The 21,133-nt window shown below is 40.9% G+C and overlaps 1 protein-coding gene across 1 annotated transcript in view; it reads right to left on the minus strand.

Annotated features, from left to right (window-relative positions):
* TIAM2 (TIAM Rac1 associated GEF 2) overlaps positions 1-19,225 on the minus strand; it is a 139,917-nt gene extending 120,692 nt beyond the window's left edge. The window contains exons 1-2 of the mRNA XM_083856087.1: positions 18,830-19,225; positions 16,318-16,459 (exon numbers count right to left, since the gene is read on the minus strand). The gene's annotated coding sequence lies outside the window, so the exon portion shown is untranslated. The remainder of the gene's footprint in view (positions 1-16,317; positions 16,460-18,829) is intronic.
* Between the last annotated feature and the right edge of the window lie 1,908 nt (positions 19,226-21,133).

Here is a 21,133-nt window from a genome sequence, read left to right on the forward strand (position 1 = left end):
CAATGACAACAGAGGTTGCCAGTTAGATGCCCTCCTTTAGGCAGCCAGAGGCAAAATACATTCCCAGCTGCCAGGTGAGAAGCAGAGGAAAAATGTATGTTGAATATATACAACAGGCATCTAAAGGTGATCCACAGTCCTCTGGAAACTTGTTGCTTAAATCACTCAACTGATCTGGCTAGCTTTGGATGGTGCCTGCTTGTGTATTAAGGCATTTGAGGCATCCAAAAGCACTAAAAAGGAAAGAAAGCCATAACAATGTACCAAGTATTAATTTGACCCTTCACTTGTAAGCAAGATAAACACTGGCTCCACTCAAACTTCCTCATGATTTGTTTTGCCATTGGAAAAGACAAGCTCTACTTCAGTTAATTTTGCCTGAGTGCTTTAACTAATCAAGTCTTACACATAGACATTTGACTAAGTCAGAAGAAAGCATGACAACAAAACAGCATGGCGCAGACCAGGAGAAGTATCTGTGAAGTACAAAGAATGTATAGAAGAAAACAGCATATTTTGTGTTGGGGTGGAAGTGCCATTTTCCCCAGCTGGTGTGGGGATGCAGCTCACCAGTGAAGCCTTGTACTGAGCAGTGACAGGGGTGGTATTGCCTAATCAAAAGGTACTAAGAACACACTGAGGTTTCCCCCACTAAGCAGGGCTAGAAGAACACACTGCCTGAAACTGACTTTTGAGTCAGTCCACAGAAAGGACAACAGCATCTTGCCCTTGCCTGCAAAAAAGAAGCAATCACTAAAACAAATACCTGTGCCCACATACTTATGAAAGAGAGGAAGAACTGATGAGCAGAGGAGAAGAAGCAAGAGAAAAGAGCCTGTGGGTGTGACCTGGGGCCCAGCAGGGAAGGACACACACAGTCAGCCTTGGTGGCACCAAGCCTTGTGACTGGCACAGCACTCACCTGCTGCTCCCACAGGACCACAGGGCTGTGCTCCTGCTGTATGTTCGCTTTGACAACAGGAGTCCATGTTCACCTCTGGCAGCATCACAAGCCACGCCACTAAGAATAAAACTGTACATTTTGTTTATGCCTTAATTATGTGTGCAACAATGTTCAAGTCCAATTGAAACTTAGATGCCTCTAAACAAAGATCCTTCATGCTGCTCCCCACCCCTCCTCTCTGTTCCTCTGCAGTCTGGTTGAGCAGCCCCACAGCAGGAGGACCATGGTTCCCAGTGGTCAGGAGCCAGGCCAATTCCAGGAACAGGCAGCAACCTCTGAGCCAAGGATGGTCACCAGCTGAACATCACGTACAGCCACAGCCAAGCACAAATACCTGAATCAAAGACCTGGCTTTTGGAAAGGAAAGCAGAAGCTGTTGGTACAGTACAGACCTCCTCAGACTGGGCCTAGAAACAACATGGCCACAGTAGAAGAAGTGAAACTCCTGACTGCAGCAAAATGCAAGGGAGAAGCCTGTCAGACCACTCTGAGGCCAGGATTGCTCCCCTACACCTCGTCATCTCTCCAGCACTTCTTGCACCATGGGGGTGGCTCAGCAGCCCACCCAGGCTTCTGTCCAAGCTGCATGAAAACATCCTGGGAACTGCACTATAAACCAGATAGTTTGTAAAAAACAGAAGCTGAAGACTTACTACCCCACCAACCAAATGTTGTGCCTCTGAGCACCATAACTGCATCATTTAATCCTGCTCTAGGATCTTCTGAGGTAAGGAGAAAGACACATCCTGCAACAGTTAAAGCTATCACTTTGATCAGTATTTCACAGAATTAAACTATAAAGCCACGTCATCCATTCAAACTCATTATGTCCTTGTCAATTTCCAAACAATCCAGAAGAAACATCCAGTTCCTGCATGCCTGCTCAAATATGCAGCCACAGCAGGCAACGGAGGCCGCCCTCCACACAGCCACTTCTGGGCAGGCAAATGAGAAAATATCAGTGTCCTACAACAACCACCTACATTCTGGGTTTAGATTAATTTCACTTTAAAGGACTTAGATTTCAGAAACCATAGTTACAAAAGTGGAAAACACAAATGAAATAATAATGACTTGCTAAAAATCCTGCCTAAGAGGGAAGCAGCTCCTGCCTTCAAATACCAGATTCAACACCACTGTTTTGCATCTTTGATTACATTAACCTTCTCCAACACCAAAATGAAAATAATCTTACTTAATCTGTCTGGGAGGGGTTGTTAACACAGTTCGATTAACAAGCAGATCTGGCAAGTCCAGCCAGAAAATTGGACAAGACCATCTCTTGTAAACACAACAGGTAAGCCCTTCTCTGTGACAGCATTAGTTCAATAGACATAACATATTCTGCAAATCAAATGTAACTCATAATTCACACTGTGTTCACATTCATACTATAATTCATCTTAAATATCTCTAACTACAATAGTTCATACAGTCTATCTATCAAGAGGCATCTCAGGAGAAGTGTGATTCACAACTTCACAGGAATGCTGGGGAAGGTTTTCGCTATCACTACGAATGGTGATAATTGTATAGCTACTGAGAATAACTTGCAGGAAGGCACTGCATAGCAATATTAGATGAGTTTTCTGCAATTAAAAAAGGGAGATATTTCCTCTTCTGAGTCCACCACAAATGTATGAACCTTCTGGTTCTGTTCTAATCATCAGGTTCTTGACACTATGTGCAGACCTATGTTGGCTGCTAACACACCAACAAGCTGCTATGATCTATAAAAATAACTCATTGGAAGATGATACCTTAGTCATTTTCAAACTTCTTAAAGAAAAAAAATATATCTCTGTTAACCAAAAGCTTTGATTAAACTCTACTGGTTAAGCCCTGTAACAAGTATAGAGTGACAGATGACAAAGTAAAAACATCAGAAGAAAATTAAAGATTAAAAAAACACCCAAGCCTGCTACATCTTAGCACCATTTCTGTGCGGTCCCTGCATTAGACAAATGCTTTGCAGCCCTTCACACACCACAACAATGGCTCCTGAAGTGACGGAAATGGCATTATCCAAGAATTTCAGCAACATTAGTAGTGCAGCGTTTCCTGAAACCGCTACAAGCCATAAACAACCATGGAGAAGTCAGCCTGAGATGCCATTTTGACTCCATCTGTGCAGCAACTAAATAGTGCATGAGAGCCAGTATTCACTCCTACTCAGAGACAGCAGCTCTGCCACACAATCCAAACCTTGCAAAAGCACTGGCTGGATACCCATCGGATGGCTCTTGGTGCTGGGCACCTACAGCGACAGGCAAGAACATGGTGGGATTCACATTCTCTGATCAGAACTACTCCAAGTTCCTGCTGCAGCCAGTGGAATAACCCAGGCATTTCAGAGACTAATTCACCCCCTTTTCAATAAGCATCTGAGATAGCAGGGTGCTCATATTAACTGTTCTCTTCTTGCAGTCAGAACCTGCACATGCCTCCTCTCTTGCCATGAAAATACGACATACAATCTATTTATTGTAGTTGTTTCAGGTTTGTTTTTTTTTTTTTTTTTAATCCAAATAACTCATTGACATTTTCAACTGCTACTTTTTTTTGAAAATAAGCCTTTCCCCTCTAGTGACAAGCAGCACATCTTGCAGTAATTGAAAAAGGACAGCCTCAGATAAGTGCATCCTGTCTGCCTTGAAATAAGTTTGCCACTTCCTTTTCCAAGAAGATAAGAAACATCTGCATACAGGCATTACTACACAAAAACTACCTTTCTGTAAGGAAAAGCCTAATTGAAAGTTCAAATAATTTCTATACCTCATGGACATAATCTGGTGTAGCAATTCAGGTAGGTATGTTACAACCTGAGCAACAGAGGGGTGCCATCAAGCTGTCCAAATTACATACAAGAGCTATCTCTCATTCAGAGAGACAAATCTCAGTTACTTTTTTCTCACCAAGTAATTATAAAACATAAACTACACCATATGCTTTTCCTGACCTGTGCTTCCTATATTCTTTTTCTAGCTATTCTTTTCCATCACTTCTCCTCTTCCTGTCTTCCATTATTCTCACATCAACATCACAAATTTTATCCGCTACACAACTACTGCTACACACCTCACTTCCCAGCTACCTGTTCCTCTCTGAATGCAGTCCAATAATGAGTCCCCAAAACCCTTCCAATTATCCATGTGAAGCAGCTCAGGTCATGCCCCACTTGGTTCACCTGGAGCAGCTTTCTACTACAGGGACTGTTTTGAAGCTGGATGCTCAGGATCATGAGCTGCAGGTGGGGTTAGATCCTGTCACAGGGGAGCTGCTCTGTCACACATGCCCAGCCATCACACCTACCCAGCTCTCCCCACTCCCTTATCTCACTGCATCACTCTCCCAGTTTGTGTGATCTGGCCCTTAGGAGATGGACAACGTTGTTTGCTACAGCTGCCTGCTACCAATCTCCCAGACAGAGAGCTGAGGATGTCTTGGGTCCATGCCTGTGAGACAGACAGATGGCCATGCTGCCATCCTGCACGTTTATCCTGCTGTCTCCCACTCCCACTACATCCTTGGACTTCCAAGTTCCTCTGCCCACCTCAATTAGCGGAACATCGACTTCTGTTCCGTTTCTTTATTCCACCTGTGCCATGGCATCAAAATTAGCTTGGAGCAGTCTTTGAACAGTTAGTTTTTATTCCACTGTAACAGTTTATTAAAGAAAACAAAATGCAAAAATATAAACTAATTATTATGGAGGTAGCACCATGCTCTGAAATCAGACAGTAAGTCAATATCTGTTTTCCCCTACAACAAAGTCATTTGCAGCTAGCTGCTTCCCCACTTCAAGAAGTCTCCTAGGCTAAATGCACTCATGACACCCAAGTTGATGGGTGTTTGTCACCCTGAAAATAGAGAGGACAAGTACAAACATGTCCTAACCACCAGCTGAGAGGTGCAGAGGAACTCTGAAAGTGATGTAAACCATCATGCAATCATGTTATACAGGAGAACAGAGAAAGGTGCTGCCTGCCCCACCTGTACCCCTTGCACCAGACCCTTCTACAACCATTTCAAAGATTTGACCTTAGGAGAAGGCCACAGACTTTTCTAAGCCTTTTCTAAGGATATTAAGAGTAGTCCACTCAAAAGACAACTCTTCACGTATTTGGGCGCCCCACTTTCCAAAGAGGGTTATCTTCCCACCAGCCCAGCCCCTCCAACAGGCACTCCAGCAGATGCCAGCACCAGAGGGGCAAAGCTGGGAGGCAACCTCTTTCCTGCAGATGCTCCAATGGCTCCTGGCTGCTATCTGGTGACCCAGGCAGGCCCTGGCACCGGCTGCAGCTCCAACAGGAACCCCACCCGGGACCACTGCTGCTCCCTGACACACCCGGCATTGCACAGCCTGCCTCCAAATTCTCCCTTATCTTAACCAAAAACGTCTGAATGCATTTTCATGTGGAAACTCTACAGCAGCACAACATCCAAAAGCCACACTCTCCTCCTCAAAAGCACAAGGCGGGAGATTTGATTTGTAGAAAGCTGGTACAGAAATGTTAAGCCCCATCAACCAATTAAAGAGATAACTGTAACTTTTGGAACTACATTCACTTACCATCTTCCTTTCTTAAGCAGCAATGTATTTACACTATGTATTTACACATTAAGTTGCTGATTTTAGGTGATAAGGCCCTCTGAATATGTGGCACATTCTTGATCTCTACAGAAAAACGACAGCTCCATCCTGTATTTTTCACATTGGTGCAACTGTGAAGCAAAACAAAGTCCACATTTTTCTACATTTGGCTGAAAAGGATGCCTTATAAATAAGTCATAGAATAAAACAAAATTATGACAGCAGGTATGGGGGAAAAAAAGAGCTTTGAGAGTGGCTTATTTAAAGCTTCTTTAAATAAGCAGCAATTAATTTACATTTCTTCTCATGCAAATCATAATTTTTGTGCTGTTGGTTTTGTTTTTCCTTTTAGCATATTTTTTTTGAGGTACACATGAAGAAAGTAGGAATGACACTACAACTAAAGAGATACAGCCACTAAACAGTATAAATCAGCAATTTTGAAACAGAAATAAAATATTCTTTCATTTGTTAAAATGTTCAAATACAATAATTCTTTCATCAATATTGTTAGAACTTTTGCAGAATTACTTTTTCCAGTTAGTTAAAAAGAAGACATAGACACTTTGAAGAAATAAAAAAGGAAAGACCTCTTTGGAAAAAAAGTACAAAAATGGAATGCAGAGTATTCCTTCAGTATATAAAAGGCTTATAAAAAGAGATTTTGGATCAGCTGTTGGCCAGCCTCATCAAGAATGCATGAGAAATAAATCAGCCTGATTTTCAGTGAAGAAACTTTTGTACAGATGTCATGGAAAGCTTTCTAAGCACAGGGAGAGCTAAGGCCAAGCTACCTTAGGAAGGTTACATATACAGACAAACTACCAAAAAATAGCAATGTGGGTGGAAAATGACCTTATTAGCCCTTACAATGGTGCTAAAAGCCTCCAGTAACTGACTGTGCCAAATTGAAACAAGGAATGATTGTTGCAAGTGTCACTAGGTTTGATTAATTGTTACATGAAATAGGCAAAAGCAATACTTTACGTATAAATAACACAACAGTTTAAAACTAATGGCTTTGAAACTTTTTAATATTGTATTTGCTTTAAATAGCCTTCTCAGATTTAGACTACATTTTGGGAAAATCCACAGTATAAATTTTTCCATACACTCCTTGTAGAAGTGTTTGGAGTGAACATCCACTAACTGACAGTAGAGTTGTGCATTTATATATGAACTGATCTTCATGACAAAGACAGTTTTCTTAGGACATTTTGTTACTTCTTGCCAAAAACTAAGCTACCACTACACAGTGCAACACTCACTCTTTTCTTTCCACAGTCTAGACAGAAGCACTGACTCTGTAACTAAGGTTTCCAAATCCTTGCAGTTATAAACCTTGGTATTAAAAAATTCACAACATTTTATCTAATGAAATGGTTCTGACTAGGACTGTTTATAACCCCAACTTTTTGTTGCAGGAGGCAACACTCAGCAATACAATCAGATTGGCATCTCTGTCCCAGGATGGTAAATCTTCCTCAAAGTTGCCAAGGTCAGAGGGTGAAAGACAAAAAAATAAAAATGCAGTGGATGAGTGCTGACCCACATCCCTTTGACTGTAGTAAAATCCCCACAGGGTTCAGCAACGCCAAGACTTTGTCTAGGGAAATTATTACAGTTTTCTGCCATGGTAACTAGTTAAAAATCAGGCTGTTTACTGCAGAATGCCACCTGCTACTGCCTGGCAAAGTACATCCAAACAGGGCATATTATCATAACAAACCCAGAAGTGTTGTGCTGGAGTCGTGTCCTTGTCCCCAGTCAAAGGCAGGGAGAAAGACAAGGAGAAGAGACATGGGTGCATGGACAAGAGAGCTTCTCCAGGCAGAATGATGGCCAAGGGGGGGACAGGGCTCAGCTCCCCTAAGCACTATTGCTGCAGCTTCTCTTATAGGCTGCATAATTAATTCAGCAGGAAAGGATTTCATGAGGTGCATTGTCTGTCAAAACACATGCAAACAAGCAGAGGCTGGTAAAGTCCCCTATATTGTTTATTTCATCACATTCTGCTTGTGAACTAGGAAGGGGACACAGTGGATCAGGCTCACTGGTCCAGTTAGGAGAGCCAGTCTCCAGCTCTGACCAGCAAGCAGCAGAAACAAGGTTTGGGGGGAATTGCAGAAATACAGCAACCATGAAGTGGCCTATCAAGGACTGAAGTTTTGTGTTTTTTTAACAAAAATACAGGAACTAATGTTTCTTCAGAAAGAAAAAAAATTTGGTCACACAATCTGTGTTCAGGAAATCAAACTAGATGATCACAGTGATCACTTCTGGCCTCACAATATATTAATTTCTAAAATATTGTCATTCTCTCTGTTTTTCGCATGAAGTCCCATGAAGGAACTTAGGAAACCCACTCTTCATCTCCTGGATTTTACTATACATCTTTCTTTACTGATTCTACTAAAGTCTTGGAAATCAAATATCTTTTCAGTTCCAACTTCTGGGAATAATCAAAACTTTGTTCAACACTATGGCTTTTATTCCAACACACATAAATAGCTTCTTGACTTGCACAAAACCTGAAACCACTTTAATCAATTAGCTATATATAGTCTGGATAAATATTGAGTCTGAGATGCTGGGTATACAGCCAATCCTGTGCTATTTGCTAATACTTTGATCTGATTTCACATTATATTAAGAAGAAATGAAAAATATTCTGGTGGACAAAGGCAACAGTAAAGAAATGACAGCATGTAAAAGCTAGAGAAAGTGTACATTAGCTAAAAATTCAACTTGTTCCAAAAGCATTTCAAAAGACAGAAATACATATAGAGTTATCACAAAATAAGACTAAAATGTCGGTAAATTTGTTATTTTGTTACTCCCACAGGAATTCACTCTTGATTTTCCAGAAATCTACCACTATATAAAGTATATTTAATAGCATTAGTAGACAGCACTACAGCCTCTCTGCATGTGTAACACACTGCTCCATTTTCTATGGAATCATTATGGCACAGGTGATTTATGTCTGTGCAACAGAAAGGGCTATTCTGTAGAAATATCACAGGAAATGACACACAGGAAATTAAGCAACACAGACATCTTACAATCGTTTCCTAAGCTCCAGCACAGCAATCTGCTGAGCTCCTGAAACAACCCAGATGCTGCTGACGCACAGAATGAACAAGCACCAAAAAGGCTCCCCTCTTCCCAGGCTTCTGGGTCCCAAGAGGAGAAAAGGATGAACGAGGCAACAAGGTATGGAATAGTTGGTTATTTGTGACCTGGAAATATGCTTTACTGGGTACTAGCTGCTCAGTCCTGTCATGGTTCATCTACGGTGGGTATGGACAGATGGGGGAGGCCTGCAATGGCTGTGAAAACAAGAAAACTGAAGATTAATATGTGGTGAAGGCTGAAGTAATGGCTGGGGAAAAGAAGAGTCATATGGAGACAAAGTTGCAGTGAGCCTCATGCCAAAGTTTTCTCTTCTTCCTCCTTCACGATAGGAGGCTTATAAGAAAAAATGAAAACAGACTTTAGAAGGTCCTGCACTGATAAGACAAGGGCTATTAGTTTTAACCTAAAGGACAGATTCAGATTAGAAATAAGGAAGAAACTTCGCATGATGAGAGTGGTGAAACACTGGACTGCCCAGCCAGGTCGTAGATGCCCCATCCCTGACAACACTCAAGGTCAGGCTTGGACAAAGCTCTGAAAATGTTGATCTAGTTGAGATCCTGCTCATTTGCAGAGGGGCGGACTTTTCAGGGTGATCTCTAAAGGTCTCTTTCAACCCAAACATTTCCATGATTCTGTGATTCTATGAACTAACCCTAGCATAATTCACATAACATCCTGTTAGCATGTGCTATTCTGCTGAGGCTGAAAAGCATCTGTTCCCTTCCCACAAGCTCCAAGTGTGTCAGGTAATGGATAGAGTAAAAATTCAGTTCCTGTCCTCAACAGCACTTATTAATTCAGGTTCCAGCAAGATATCAACAGATGCAAAGAAATAATTGTGTTTCAGTCAGGTTTGCCAATGTGCAACAGAAGATCGCATCCTGGAAACCAGATGAACTCAATAACATTTTAACATGGATTTTATTAAGGAATGCTAGGATATACCTCATGAGGATTTAACTGAATTCACAGTATAGAAAACTGCTTTCCATCCAAGTAAATTTTACCAGTTAAAAATAGCCAGAAAATGAAGAAATATCTCAGCATACTATCTTATTATTATTCAATATTCTAGTATTCCCACCTACCCTTAATGATACAGCCTTTGAATGGAAAATAATATATATGAAAGTCACCTATGCAGATCTCTATACAGTATATTAAAAAACAGATAATATCTGACATTGGTGTCACAGGCTAAGAAACTGTGAGGCATCCCTAGACTATTACTTTCTATGGAAAAGAGAGCAGAACTATCCTATACTAATTTGAATACACAGGGGTCTACACAAGCGGATCACATTGACTTTAAATCTAATTATTTCTTGCAAGTCTTTTTCTTATCCACTAAAGGAATTAGCAGAGCTGTTTCAAGACTGCAATCGGGAGAACATCCATGTCATTCCATAACACTTTTTTTTTCCAGACAGATGTTTTCCTCAAAAGTTTTCATTGCTTATAAATAATATCTATTTTATGACTCTACGACTTAAGTCAAGATACTGTTAATTTTTCTCTTAAGTTGGTTAGTCTGCCAGTAAAAACATCCTTTCCTGTACACACACACACAAAAAAAAAAAATTCTTAAGGTAACTGAAGAAAGATACCTAATACTTACACTATTGCCTACAAATCAAGGAACTGCACAATACACAGATGCTGTATTAACACTCAAACTACCTTAAAACATTGAAATCTTGGGTGAAATCTTGGTCCCATTAAAGATGATGCCAAACTTCCTGTTAACATCAACAGCAACAGAATTTCATCCATTGTGCCAACTCAGAAAGCAGAAAAGGCTTTGAGGTAGAAAACTAAAACAATAAATAAGATCTCTTTAATCACTACTTCTGATGTCTTTGACCATGCAATTTCTGCCCCTCCCCCTGCTATGCCAACAAGCTAAAGGTTCAGTGCCTCGGTAGTTGATTTATCACTCCCTGTGACAAAGCTTTGGACATTGCCCTTCCCACTGTTTCACGTCCAGCAAAACACAACACAGCAGCTCTTGTACCAGTCGCATTTTAATGGTGCAGGAAATGATCCACAGCGTTAAAATTCAGTTTTGCAGTCAAGAGCACTGCACTTCCTAAAACTGGGATGGGTTTGGTGGGTTTTGTTTTTGGTTGGCTGAGCTTTTTTAGGGTTTAAGGTAAGTTCCTCAGTGATCAGTGTGCAAGGGAACTTGCAGGAGAGTGGGTGGCACCGTTTGGCTCTGGTCCCAAGTCAAAAGGTGTTTTGCAACTATACTGTCACCTCTTCAGATACGCTGCGGAGACTTCAAAGGAATAGCACTTCTGGAAATCAAATGTCTTGATAAGTCCAACGGGAAAAACATACCTGAAAGCCAAATATCTTTCATGAGATACCAGACTCCAATGCCAACTGTTATTTATACACAAACTACCCACTCTGAGCAACCCAAACAGCAGCTGTACCCCTGTGTGAAGGGCAGAGCTTTCACACGAGGCCTCAATTAATAAATTGGGGCAACATTTACTGGCCCAGCCACCTGAAAACTAACTTCTACAACACTGTAGGAATATCTACCAGATTAGCATCACTACAGGAAATTGCAGTGAACACAACTACTTGTGAATTATTATGAATTATATTTTCCTTTCTGAAAAATAAAACGTATTTTAAACTAGGTTTATAAAAACTTCAGATTTGGCACACCTGTTCAATTCAATCAATAATTATTTTTTCCATGCCAACAACAGGCAGACAGAACAGTAATTAAAATTTCAGTTCACACAAATGTATGCAATGTTTGCACTGGACTAAGCACCAAGTTTGCTTGCAAGAGCAAACACAAAGAGGCAGTGCTTTCTTAAATTATCCTTTAGATAAGGATATCTAAAGATATCTTAAGTTATCCTTTAGAGTAACGAAATCCCCTGTAAATTTCTTTTTAATACTGTCCACAATGCTCTTATCAGACATTTAAGCTTTGCAAGGCATGAGGATGCTAAGAAGAAATACTGACTCAGTTTTGAAGTGAAGACTCTCAATATCCACTACCCATGATTTTCCTTTCTGGATCTCCAATTTCCAAGATCATTTTGCTATCCTATTTAATGTTATCTTGTATTACACAGTCAATGATTTTGTCATTGTCATTCTCCAATATGAAAGCACAACATGGTTTTCAAGAGACTACTCTATATGCAAATTCAGCTGATGATTGTAGGGAATATTTGATGTTCATAGTCTTAGGAAAAAAAAGAGACCTTTCTGATATATCAGGGTAGAAGACAATACACCAGCAGGTCACGCTGTGAGATTTCACAGGACACAGGAATGGTGGAGCCAAAAGGAGAGCCCATCCTCAGTCAGGGCTGTACATCTCCGAGCAGACAAAGAGCAGCAGCCATGAGAACACTGACCAAGGATGTCCACAGACTGCTGATGGCAGTGCTAAAGCTCAGGTGGGAGAACAAGCATCTATCCAGACTAACAGTGACCTCAATTAAATGCCTCTCAGAGAAATATAAACACAAATACTCCTTCTGCTCTCATGCTCACGCACAGAGCACCACTGTTTCTACTGAAGGCCTGGCCATACAGACCAGGAAGAACCTGGGCTAACCTCTCTGTATATCAGCTGCAGTACCAACACACACCTTGCCCCTGTCACCTCACAGGGGAGGATGGGCTCTCCAGAATGATGGATGAGCTACATCTCATTGGTTGCAGAGTGAGAGCAGACACACTGCTAATTATCCCAGTGGGGTCACAGGTCAGCACCCTGTGTGATCCCCTGGGAAGCAGTGTTCCCCTCCCATGGTACCACAATCCATGGACCACAGTCCCAATAGCTCCGCAGGGAAAAGGTGACACTGATCTTTTCATCCCAGCACTTTGTCAGCAGTGCCAGCTCACAGAGGTGTCAAATGATACATGTAACAGGGAGAGATGCCCTGTGGATGGAGGTTAGCATTCTTAAACTTGTCAGGTGTGCCTAAATTCTTAATGCCATCTTTAGTGAGGCTGGTGATCCTTGATGATGGTGTAGACCAGCTGTGGATGTGCACGGGCATGTGCAGGCCATGATGCAGGAAGCTGTGACAGAGAACACCAAGGAAACAGGGAAAGCAATGTACAACTAGGAAATAAGGGTAGGCAGTAACTACAGATAGCTAGCTTTGGAGACAATAATATTATTTTACCTTGAAGACTTTAGGGCCTTACATATTTCTTATGGGATAATACTGCAAAAAATGCATACACCAGATTGATTTTCTTAGGAAATCAGTTTCTTAGGAAATTACTGAGTTTATCTACTGTTGTCTGTCAAGAAGAAATTGTTTCCTGGATACAGAGCTTAACAGCAGGCCACAAGACTTCCATCAGTACACCAATGTTTTGTTCTGCTTCCTCAGACTGTTTTGAACATTTCCTCTTGTATACTGCACATGAACAGGCACAGAGGCTTGCCCAAATTACCACAAAGTTTCTTTCTGCAATGTCCCTACTTCATTTTTTTATGAAGGCTGAATGCACGTTTTTGGTACCAACATTGTATATTACTGAAAGAGTTTTTAAGATTACTCCATTCCATAGTTTTTGTCAAGATACTGTGGGGGTCTTCTTCGCACATTTGATTTGCTTCCTGATCATTCTAGCACAAACTTGTTGGGGTTTTTTCCCTCCTCAGTCTACAAACTTTTTTTGTTTGGCATCTTCTCCTGCAACCAACCACATGAGTAACACTTTCACTTCCAAATGAGGTAAATAACCAGACCTTGTTTTTAATTACATTAACCTAGGAACAATTTGTTGCAAAAGTCTACAGATGGAGTGCTGCCCCTTTCCAGGCATTCTCTAAGCTGGTAAATCAGTGCAAGGCCTATGCAGGGTATCAATGTCTTCCTCATGAGATTAAGTTTGAATCCAGCACTATCTCCCAAACATACTTTGCTGGAATACTTCACAAAGTCCAAGCAGTTACTAACACTAACAGAGCCTGCACAACTCTGCCTGTATGGATGGCTGCTGTCACAAAACTCAGCTACAAAAACACAGGAACAATCAAACTTGTTACTGCAATTCATAGAGTAATTTCAGCTGAAAAGCTGAACAGATGGCATTTGTGAGCTTTAGTCAATATCTTGGACTTTTTAATTAGATTCCTGTTCATGTCAGTCTGCTGGTTTACAGCAGGAGACCCCATATTTCAAAGTAACCTTAGGAATCCCATTGCTCTGTCTGATAGAAACCACTATGCCAGGAAACTGCTGCAGGCACAGCTCCTGCTGCTTCCACCACAGGAACTCATCAGCAGGTAATTAAAAGAACCAAATTAAAGGGATAGTCCAAAAATGCAGCTACGCCTTAGCCAAAATGCAAATTAGAGCTTTAATGCACCACACTGCTTTATAATTTTAGGATGCTTTTGGTGTGTTTATCATTAGGAATCTGTATGCCGTAATTTTCTCCTTCGTTCGCCAATTCACCTTCTGCCCCTTACAAGCTCACCCAGGGTTTTCACTGCTTTTTGGAGAGCGGCATGTAGGCACAATGAAACAAAATGAAACAAAACACACTGACTGCTAAAAAGCTTAAGAACTTGCAAGGGAATAAACAGTGCATCCCTCCCAAAGCACTGAAACACGGCAAAAAAAAGCACCAGCAGACTCCAATCATTGTGGGATCAAATGCCCCAACAGACAGTAGTATCATTAAATTTTAGACTCAAGTTCAATACTTCCTTTTATTACAGGTCAAACAAAACCAATCAAACAAAAAAACCACCCAAAAAACCCCCACAGGCCCCCAACAGATTGATTAATATAGCAAATTACGACTTTTATGAGTGCTGCAGTGCATAAAATCTCAGTGGTACTTTTAACCTATGGTAATAAAGAATGTCACAACACACTGGAAGAGTAAGACTAATTGTATCAATCAATGGCACAGTTTCACAGCTGTCCTTTTATCAAGATCAGTTAGAAGCTGACTATTTTTGAGTTGTTTCTTTGTATTACTTTACTTTCTTAAGGAGGGAGATTCCAGAATTCAGAAGTCTTCTAGACCAGTTGTAATCATGCTCAGAACATTGACCACACTTCCAAATCCATTTTCATTTTATAATATATCCTGAATGTCTAAGCTAGTATTAAAAATAGCCAGTTTCAGAGAAGAATGGGCCAAATACTCTGCTAGCCAAACAACAGCATATGTGGAATTTGTGCATATTTACTTCTGTGGCATCCGTGCCCTAAATCCCATTCATGTGGCAAAACTCTAAGTTGTTACAAAATGTAGCAGTGCTCCATTATGTACTAATTTTCAAAGAGATGAGTGGGTTACAAAGTAAACTGAGAACACAGAAATTAATTTTTAAGTGTTTGAATACTATATAACAATTAGGTCTAATAATCATCTGCCCAGTATGTGTCCATCAGGGGATAAAAACCCTGTAACTCTGCAACAGATTCTCCTATTTATCCAGCACAATCTTGCCCAATTTTGTCAGGAAAGAAAAACAATTCTGTCCTAGCACGGAATGAGACTGAATCCCTCTGAAACTGCATCCCTTGACAGTGGATATGATTGCATGGGACAAACTCCTGGGGAATGAGAAAGAACAGGATGTGTTGAGGTCTAACCATTTTCCTTCCCTGTAATATGCAAACTGCCCATAGGCCTAAACTTCCTAAAAGGTGGTTTCGTCAAGATTGTGCAGTGGATTCTTGCTACGAAGTCCAGGCAAGTCTGGATTTTGTGACAACTAGTAGCATACATGGTGTAGTAGATAGCACAGTACTGACAACATCATGAAGCTTCTTGTTAGTAACAGCAAACAATGCTGAAGCAATTAAAAATAATGAAAAGTTAAAGGCTCTCATGACCTGTTTACAAAACATCATGATTAAGTCTTTTAAAATCTCAAAAACAACTCCTTTATTTCAGATGACAAAAAGTAAACAGGATGGAGGAAACTTGCCCTATCATAAGGTCATTTGCACCAGGTCTTTCAAACCCTCAACCAAAGCACCTCTCTCTCTCTCTCTCTCTCTCTCGTGCCATTCACAGCATTTCTAACTACAGCAGACAGACATCTGATGGTCTCTGGAATTAAACTGCAATGCCACTCTGTCCTTTAGGTGAGACATCAGGAGTAGGGCTCTCTTTGCTGATAATTTTCTGTCTAATTCTGGACCAATGCAATCTACACCAGAAACTGCTCATCTATTCCCTCTTCTTTGATAAATTTACCACATCATAATGCTCTTGTGAGCTAAGCAGAAAAAAGCCTAAACCCCTCCCTTTCCCTCCTAAGTATAGAAAACTGCATCTCTGCTGTTTACAGATTTGGAGGTTTGTCTAGACTCAAGTTTTGTAAATACAACCTATTTTGAAGTCAGGGGCATTAAAATTTGGATTAATGCCTTGAAAGAAACAGTTCACATAGCCTACATTTCCCCCTGGGCTGATGGTCTCTATTGGCTGATTCTACAGCCTCAAAGACACCCAACCAATATGAAACATTAAGACCCAGGGACTAAAACAAATTTTAACCTGGTTCTATCTGGCTCTTGGCCTATAACATTTCATAATGCAATATACCCACTCAGAAATAAACAAACCAACAAAATAAAAGCAAACAAACCTTGCATAATTTATTTGCTCTCTAAATGTCTTCTTTCCCTCTGCATCATGAGTGAAAGTATAGAAAGGGGTGAGGTGTCCTTGTGGCTTCACAAGTTGAAGAACTTCTTGCTGGAAGTCCCTATTTTCGTAGCACTGGCAATCTGAAAAACAAAAATTGTTTTGTTAACACTTGTATCCCTAGATACAGAAAATAGAAATAAGGTTTGTTCTGAACCACTGCCAACTACATCATTAACCTCTCCTATGAATAAGCCAACAGCTCGCAAGCAAAAAAAAAAAAAACAAAACAACAGCTAGAAACATCTCCACTCAATTCATACCTCACTTACTCATTCTGCACTGACTGCTCACAGCTAAAAACTTCTTCCTACATACAAATGAAAAACAGAAACCAGTAAAACAACACAGTATAAACGTGTGCTTCAAAAAGAGCTGTTGTTAAGCTGTCCAGGTTTCCATCGAGGAAACACTCAACCAGGAAAGGTGGCTTGAAACAGGCCAGCACCACCACAGTCCCTTTTCTACAGTGGTGTCCCTAACAACAAACTGTGCCTGTATCATAGTAGGATTTTGCCTGTTTCCACATATCCATATTTAAAGCTTCTATCAAATTCCAGCCTGGACCTCTGCAAAATGTCTGCACATCAGGTACAAAGATCTCCCATGGAAGTTCTGTTGCACCAACCAAGCCAGGCTCTAAAGAGCCATCCACTACTTTTGAGGAGACTGATGTGGAGCAACCAGCTGCTCTTTTACCCACGTCACCTGAAAATGCTAAGACAGACACCAGTCAGCCTCAGTGTATGTGCACTGAACAAGTAGAGTGACTAACTGAGCTCCCAAAAGCTGGCAAGGAGAACTTCATGCTCTACAAAGTCTGTCATTTTCATTCTGCATAGTGTCAGACTCTATTATAATATTTTCTCTGATGTTCAAATTGGCACAGCTGATTTTAAACAGCTTCTTCACAGCACAAAGCACCTTGTCATAAAAATATCCTGATATCTACAATGGTTAAGCTGACATATAACATAATTAAAACTAACACAAGAATTTTATCATACTCATGCTTCCAAAGGCAGTGGAGGTTAGAGCGAAGTCCTAAACTGACTTCACTGAAAATAGAGGCTGTTCCATTAAAATAAAATGCAAACAAAATAGTAAATAATACAAGCTGAAAACCACCATACAAAATGGACAAATTAACAGTGGGTCAGCAAAGAAAAAAGCAGTGTCAGGCTGCAAGTTACACCCAAAAGGAAATGTTAGTAATAAAATGTAACTAATAATTCTTAGTTGTTACACAAAAAAACTACTTGTTAAGTTCCAAATACAAAACACAGACCTGCTTTGCTGGTGGGGAAAGGTGTATTTATCTACACAGAACATCTAGAGCTCAGACCATCAAAGCCCTCCTAATCATGGCCGTAAGAGACACAGAGCCAAGAGCTGCAAGACAAGGCTGCAAGTGCCATGATTATGGTATTCAAGTAAAACTGCCATGATCCATGATATCATCTTTGCCAAAGTTCATAGCACTGCTACCTTGCCAGACCTTTATTTTTTGTTGTACTTCCTTTTCCTACACAATGGCACAGCATGGCTCCACTCCTCAAAGCCACACAGGGCTTCCTTCACCATGGGGTTCAGTTCCTGAGCACCAACAACCAAGACTCAAAACCTGGGGCAACAGTTTGCTCTCATCTGCAAAATCTCTCAACTGGAAAGTGCCCCTTTTATTCCCATGTTCCAGCTCACTGAAGAGTGCTGCTCGAGCATTTTCCTTTCCAGCTGGAACCACATTTCCAGCTCTTCACAGACATGGCTTCTTTACTAATGGCTTGATAGACACAGGGTGACACCTAGTACAGAGCTAAATGTAAGATCTGGGTCAGGATAGACGTGTAATTTCAACAATGCAAAGTTAAACTCTGCCCTCACAGACAAACCTGAGCCTCCTGGATTTCTGCTGGCCCATAACTATAGGGGAATGCAGCTAGCTGTCAGCTAATACAGCCAGGGTGATCTCACAGTACTCAGTCCTCACAGATTTGTAAATGTACAGCTAAAACATTTCTCTCTGCAATGGAAGAGGCAGAAACAAGAACACAACATTTTTAGCAGGCACATGATATACTACTTCTGATACAAAAGAACCAATTTGTGGCAAAGTATCACAAGAGTCCCTCCCTACCAGTCAGGTCTTACATGAACAGTTACTAAGGATGGTGCCCTGCTCTGTTTGAAGAAAATTCCTGGCCAGGGTAGTGGGCCAAATTTTTTTAAGTGCTTCCAGCACTCCCAATAAGCTACCTCTTAGAGAAGTCACAATGCTCCCCCACAAGCAGTCCATCAAATATTGAAGGAAGTTTGCCATGGTGAATACAAACTTCCCAGCAATGCTATGCCAGATTCGCAATACCCATCTCCCTGTTTCTGCACAATCTTGAATAATAAGGCTTAACATAAGAAAAATCTATAGGGTAGAATATTGCTCCATACATACAGACCTTTACACATTCAAGTATCTTTTTCTAGCTGTCTAGGAGGAAATGGGCATTTTATACCAGTGATCTTACAATAGTCCTCTCCTTTTCCTGTCTCCAAAATGCCTCTAGTACCAATGATTCCCATTAAACTTCTACCAAGGGCAAAGCACTTCTGAAGGAATCAATCTAAAAAAAAAAACAACCTTTCATGTGTCACAAAAAAAAAAAAAAGATAAAGTAGTACTTAAAAAAGAAAGAACTGCTGTACTAAAATAATAGTCACATAAACCTCACACATCCAGACTGAGATTTTTGCCTCCTGCCAACTAACAAGGACAAAAATCCCATACACTAAGCATGGCATATACAATACCCTAGGCTCTGTCATTTAGTTAAGGACAGACAGGTAGGCATAGCTGTGAAAGTCTCAACAGCATAGATTAGGCAGTATGTGCTATGGTAACAACCTTGGTTTGTCATTCATCTCGCACTCACATTTTCATTCTCCTGCTGAACAAGAGGGTACACAAAAATAAACACCAGCAAATGGCTAGCAGGCATGGCACTGAAGCAAAGTCCTTAGTACAAAGCTACCATGGGCCCTTCCAGTTCTTCTGTAAACAAAGAGTGAATTACATTATATACACAATATCAACACTTAAGTCACAGATGTAGTTCCTCAACTGATCTGGGAAGGGCTGTACAAAAGCAGGGCAAGTGCTGTCTGCACCAGCAGGGAGCAAACTCCAGCTGATGGGTTTTTTGGGGTTTTTTGCTGGGTTGCCAGGCATCATCATTATAAAGTATAGCCCCTGGTTAAAGCCAGTGTACAATGACAAGGTGCTGAGCAATTCAGGAAGACAACTCTACAGACACCTCCATTCCCTAGATATGCAGCACACCTGTGTCAAAATGGAGGTATGAGCTGCTACCAAACCTCAACAGGTCTGGCAAGAAGGGAGCAGAGAAGCGACGCTTATTATTCATGTGGTTCCCCCCAGGGTTAGCCACTGGTAGATAAACCAAGTACAGTACAGCACCCTCCTATAAAATGCACTGCAAACAGCTCTACAGGATACACATCTAGACTTTGCCTTGTCAGTCACCAGAGAGAGATATTTTTATTTCATCCCTGGCATCTATGTTAAACCAACCACCGGTGAATAGTTTGTGGCAGCTGTTGCAGCTTTCTGCAGCAGTCCATCAGTCTCCTCCACATGGTTTTCTTGGGTTGCAATCCCTCCCCTTTCCCCTAGAGAAATCTGGGGACAGTCTGCAAAATCCTTTGGGAAAGCTGCTCCTGCTTACAGAAAACAAACAAAAAACCAACATTTTCAGCCCCATTGAACAATTCTAAATGCACCACGTGTCACACTGGACACAACAGAGTCATATTCACACATTCAGCATATAACCAACTCCTGGGAGCCCAGGCTGCCCAGTGACACACACTGAGCTTCAGCTCTGCTCAGGGACAGCAAATCCTCCCGTTCTTGGGAAGGAACCATGGGCTGAGCACATCCATTCAGCCTGCCCACAAAGGCAGGGCAGTGCCACAGCATGCAGCTCTGCCCAGAAGGCAGAAGCTGACTGCACAAGGAAAGCTGGACTTCGCTTCCCTGTGTGTTTGTTTCAGGAAATCTCCCATTCCCAAGACCAGTTTCAGGATCTACTCTAACTGCTCTGTCAAATGCAGAACAAAGCCAAGAAGACATGTATACCTGGGATGATCCAAAGCATTTATTTCCCCACTTTTATTGCTATTTTCAAAATGTTTATTTCTGAAAGCACTTGAATATTTTCTTATTTTTGTTGATGATCTGCATTTCAGAGGTAACACATGAACAAAAGTTCTGACCTTTACTAACCTTTGACTGATCACATTAGAAAAAGGAACATCTTGTTAACACTACTTTCCCTTAATACACTGATTCTACACAAAACTAATGATCATCCTCTAAACCCTCTCTCCTCAGGAGTTTAATTAGAAAGATGATCATTGATTAATGCACTTGAGTTACCTGAAGAAGGTGTGACTTAACAGAGATCACTCAACCTCAGAGAAATGAACATTAATTAGTTCTGCATTAAACTGCTTTCCTCTCAACTTCAAAAGAAGAAGCAAAACCCCACAACATAGCTACAAAAGACCAAGCTTTCAGTCTTAAACTTCTGAGATAATTTTTATTTTACTTTATTATCTAGGAAGTCTCACATTTTCTTGCCTTGAATTTCATAGTCATCTACTTTTTTTTTTTTTTTTTAATCATTATAATTTTACAAAATAAACTCACCAAGCCTGGAGGTCCAATATGCACTTGCAAA

Source organism: Zosterops lateralis (genome assembly GCF_965231275.1).
Source record: "Zosterops lateralis genome assembly, chromosome: 3".
In the NCBI taxonomy this organism is placed as follows: Eukaryota; Metazoa; Chordata; class Aves; order Passeriformes; family Zosteropidae; genus Zosterops; species Zosterops lateralis.